Genomic DNA, 5580 nt, shown 5'->3' on the forward strand with positions numbered 1-5580 from the left:
TTAACTCTTCCTTAAATGTTTGGTAGAATTCCCCTGGAAAGCCATCTAGCTCTGGACTCTTGTTTTTTTGGCAGATTTTTGATTACTAATTTGTTTTCCTTACTGGTTATTGGTCTGTTCAAACTTTCTATTCCTTCCTGTTTCAGTTTTGGTAGTGTATATGTTTCTAGGAATTTGTCCATTTCTTCCAGATTGCCCATTTTATTGGCATATAATTGCTAATTGCTCATAATAATCTCTTATTGTTGTTTTTATTTCTGCTGTGTTGGCTGTGATCTCTCCTCTTTCATTCTTGATTTTATTTAGGTGGGTCCTTTACTTTTTCTTTTTGATCAAACTGGCTAGTGGTTTATCAATTTTGTTAATTATTTCAAAGAACCAGCTTCTGGTTTCATTGATCTGTTCTACTTTTTTTTGGTTTTGATAGCATTAATTTCTGCTCTAATCTTTATTATTTCCTTTCTTCTGCTGGTTTGGGGTTTTATTTGCTGTTCTTTTTCCAGCTCCTTAAGGCATGAGGTTAGGTTGTGTATCTGAGATTTTTCTTCCTTCTTTAGGAAGGCCTGGATTGCTATATACTTTCCTCTTATGACCGCCTTTGCTGCGTCCCAGAGATTTTGGGTTGTGGTGTTATCATTTTCACTGATTTCCATACACTTTTTAATTTCCTCTTTAACTGCTTGGTTATCCCATTCATTCTTTGGTAGGATGTTCTTCAGTCTCCAAGTGTTTGTTACCTTTCCAAATTTTTTCTTGTGGTTGATTTTGAGTTTCATGGCATTGTGGTCTGAAAATATGCATGGTATGATCTCAATCCTTTTGTACTTACTTAGGGCTGATTTGTGTCCCAGTATATGGTCTATTCTGGAGAACGTTCCATGTGCACTGGAGAAGAATGTATATTCTGCTGCTTTAGGATAAAATGTTCTGAATATATCTCTTAAGTCCATCTGGTCCAGTGTGTCATTCAGAGCCATTGTTTCCTTGTTGATTTTTTGATTAGATGATCTGTCCATTGCTGTGAGCGGGGTGTTGAAGTCTCCTACTATTATGGTATTACTATCGATGAGTTTCTTTATGTTTGTGATTAATTGATTTATATATTTGGGTGCTGTCACATTTGGTGCATGAATGTTTACAATTGTTAGGTCTTCTTGGTGGATAGACCCCTTGACTATGATATAATGCCCTTCTGCATCTCTTGATACAGTCTTTATTTTAAAGTCTAAATTGTCTGATATAAGTATGGCTACTCCGTCTTTCTTTTGCTGACCATTAGCATGATAGATGGTTCCCCATCCCCTTATTTTCAATCTGAAGGTGTCTTTAGGTCTAAAGTGGGTCTCTTGTAAACAGCATATAGATGGATCTTGTTTTCTTATCCATTCAGTTACCCTATGTCTTTTGATTGGAGCATTGAATCCATTGACATTTAGAGTGAGTACTGAAAGATATGAATTTATTGCCATTATGATGCTTGTAGAGTTGGAGTTTCTGGTGGTGTTCTCTGGTCCTTTCTAATCTTTGTTGCTTTTGATATATATATCATTTATAATATATAATTTATATATATAATTTATATAATATATATATAATTTATATAATATATATATTTAATATATATATATTTTTCCATCTTTTCTCCCCTCAGAGAGTCCCCCCTAAAATTTCTTGCAGGGCTGGTTTAGTGGTCACAAACTCCTTTAACTTTTGTTTGTCTGGGAAACTTTTTATCTCTCCTTCTATTTTGAATGACAGCCTTGCTAGATAAAGAATTCTTGGCTGCATATTTTTCTGATTCAGCACACTGAATATATCCTGCCACTCCTTTCTGGCCTGCCAAGTTTCTGTGGATAGAACTGCTGCAAACCTGATCTGTCTTCCCTTGTAAGTTAGGGACTTTTTTTCCCTTGCTGCTTTCATGATTCTCTCCTTGCCTGAGTATTTTGTGAATTTGACTATGATATGCCTTGTTGACGGTCTTTGTTGAATCAAATGGGGGTCCTCTGTGCTTCTTGGATTTTGATGTCTGTGTCTTTCCCAGGTTAGGAAAGTTTTCCGCTATGATTTGCTCACATAACCCTTCTACCCCTATTTCTCTCTCTTCCTCTTATGGGACTCCTATGATTCTGATGTTCTTCCTTTTTAATGAGTCACTGATTTCTCTAATTCTTAAATTGTACTCTTTTGCCTTAATCTCCCTCTTTTTTCCTGCTTCATTATTCTCTATAAGTTTGTCCTCTATATCGCTGATTCTCTGTTCTGCCTCATCCATCCTTGCCCCTGCTGCATCCATCCGTAATTGCAGCTTAGTTATGGCATTTTTAATTTTATTCTATTTTTTACTTCTTTTGTCTCTGCAGAAAGGGATTCTAATCTATTTTTGACTCCAGCTAGTATTCTTATTATCGTGGTTCTAAATTCTGGTTCAGACATCTTGCTGTATCTGTGTCGGTTAAATCCCTGGCTGTCGTTTCTTTGTGCTCTTTCTTTTGGGGTCAATTCCTTCATTTTGTCATTTTGAAGGGAGAAAAGGAATTAATGAGGCAGAAAAATTAAAATTAAAAAAATAAAATTAAAAAATATTAAAATAAAAAAATTAAACACACACACACACACACACAAATCAAATAAATGATGCTAAATCCTAGCTGTGTTTTGGTCTGGGCGTTGAAAGTGGTTTGACAGATTAGAGAAAAAAAAGGGGGGGGGGGAGAAAAGAAAAAAAAAGGAAATCATTTGAGAATTTGAAAAAATGAATACACTGAAGCAGACTAAAATGAGATGATGGGAGTAAAATAGAATTTGAAAAAATATACACAAAAGTAAAGAATATAGTAGAAAAAAATTAAAGAAAAATATCTTTAATAAAAATTAAAAATAAAAATGAATTTTTTCTCTTTATGTATTCAAGAAAAAAAGAAATGAAAAAGAGAAAAAAGAAAAAGAAAAAAGAAAAAAAGGAAATCGGTTGAAAATTTTAAAAAGTGAATACACTGTAGTAGACTAAAATAAAATGATGGAAGTAAAGTAGAATTTGAAAAAATTTACATAAAAGCAAAAAAAATACTAAAAAAATAAAGAAAAATGTTTTTAATAGTTGAAAGTAAAAGTGAAGTTTTTCTCTTTCTGCATTCAAGAAAAAGAAAAGAAACAAAAAAGAGAGAAAAAGAAAAAGAAAAAAAGGAAATCGTTTGAAAATTTGAAAAGGGGAATACGCTGAAGTAGGCTAAAATAAAATGATGGAAGTAAAATAGAATTTGAAAAAATTTACACAAAAGTAAAGAATACAGTAATACAAATTAAAGAAAATATTTTTAATAAAAATTGAAAATAAAAATGAATATTTTCTCCTTCTGTATTCAAGAAAAAGAAAAGAAGTGTAAAAGGAAAAAAAGAAAGAAAATTGAATAGATGGACCTGCTAACAGATTGAAGTAGGACTGAAATTACTTCATTTTCCCCTAGAAGTCAGACTATGAAGGGCTTTTTGGTCCATAAACTAAGCAGGCGGTGACACTTGTGTTTTTGAAGAACGAGGTTGGCCCAGTTGGGCGGGGCTCAGTGTAACAGCTCAGCTCCCCACTAGATGGCACTACTAGCCTACTGGGGTGGATCGTTGTGGCACTCGTAAGTGCACATGCGCCTGTGCAGGAGAGGTGAAAATGGCACCAGCCAGTTACCCAGTCTGTTCTCCCGGATCAGCAGTCACACACCCGTCCTGGGTCTTCAGCTCTCGTCCACTCCCCGTTTCTTCACTCTCCGTGACCAGGCCCCAGGCAGCACCTCTCTGCCGAATTCTGTCTCAGATGCGGCTGTTTTCCCCGGCCCCTTACTTCTGAAGGACTGTGGCTTTGACCCGTTCCGCCCCTCTGCGGGAGGGTCTCAGGGAGCAATGGCCAAATGCTGGCTGCACCCAGGAACGCTTGCTGGACCCTGCTGCTGCTGCTGCCTCAAGACTGCGGCCGGGTGCCACCCGCCCCAGAAAACGTTCACAAGATAGTGTAGCAGCAGCGTTTCAGGGATTATGGAAAATCACAACACACATCTGGCATCAGAGTTCACTCTTAATGACCTTGTTCCAGCACCAACGAAAGTGGCCATTTTCTGGGGTCTGCTGGGACCAGGTGGCTTCAACAGTCTCTACCAAATGTCCTTCCAGCAGTGGAACCGCTTTTCCCCGTGTGGCCTGAGGACCCCACTCTGCTTCTGGGGATTCGCCCTTCCCACCAGAGCACCGCCAGGTATCGAGCTGCAGACTTTGTGCTCCCCTTGTTTACAGTCTTATTGGAATTTAAACCCTCTCCTTTCTCCTTTCTCCCTTTTTAGCTTAGTCCCTGCGGCTGTTTCCAATTTTCCACTTTCTCTCCGGTTGCTTTTGGGGAGGGGCGCTTTTCCCGTATTCTCCCCCGCCCCCAGTCTCTGTCCTCTCTCCGCTCGCAAAAACACCTCCCTTCCTGCTCCTTTTCATTCCCCAAGTTCACTTCTCCGCACCACTTACCTGCTGAATTCTGTGGTTCAGGTTGTGCAGATTGTTGTGTTAATCCTCCAATCAGTTTTCTAGGTGTGTAGGATGGTTTAGTGTTGGTCTGGCTGTATTTCATGGATGCGAGACACACAAAACAATGAAACCCTTTTGATTACCTTTTTTGGGGGAATACTGCAATTCCTAATCCATGGAGAAAAATGAACTAAAACATGGTCTTCCCTAGTAAGTGGAGAAATCTCTAATTCTGTAGCATCTACAACACAGTCCTAGGAAAGTAGTGTTGTTATCCCCACTTTTCAGATAAGAAAACAAAGTTGTGGAAAGCATAAGCAATGTATCCAAGATTCCCTAGCTAGTAAGCATAGAAGCAGAACATCTGTTCAGATCTGCCTAGCTGTACTGCCTCCACCTCAAAGTGGGGGCAGAGTGTGGAACTAAGGCCAAACCCAGCTTCCTCCCTTGGCTCACTGGGAAGTTAGTGCTCCTTCTGCTATAAATACTGTCTCTTCGCCTAAACCCCGTTTGTTCCCACTGCCCTGCCCTCAGCCTTCTGCAGTTGGCAGTTCCCCATTTCTCCTTTTGACTCTCACCTTTGAATTCCTGTCTTTAAGGACCAAGGGGGCCAATGAGGGAGAGGAGTTGAATGAGAGGGTAATGTAGATGCATATGTGAGGCAACTGAAGCCCCTATTTGGTCCTCCTCAATTCACGTTCCTGAAAGGAAAGTGGTAGGAAATAAATACATAGATACCTAGTTTTTCCATTTTGAGACTGCAAAAGGTGTATCCTAAAAAAGGGACTTTAGGCATCAATGGAGGGGGATAGTTGGGAGAGGCGCGTCCCTGATACTTCTGCAATCATAAGACGTACATCTGGAGACATATGTTTAATAATTCTCCATCATCCTGGGATTTGTATAACTCTAAACAGACAACACAGAAATGCAGTCGGTATGCATCTATCTTCCCCCATATAATTAGGTCCACAATCATAACGCCTGGATGTCTGCATATGTGTGTGTGAGCCACTTGTATTAGTTTCCTCTGGCCATGTAACAAAGTACCACAACCTAAGTATCTCACAACAACAGAAA

This window comes from Panthera tigris, chromosome F3, assembly GCF_018350195.1.
Source record: "Panthera tigris isolate Pti1 chromosome F3, P.tigris_Pti1_mat1.1, whole genome shotgun sequence".
NCBI lineage: Eukaryota > Metazoa > Chordata > Mammalia > Carnivora > Felidae > Panthera > Panthera tigris.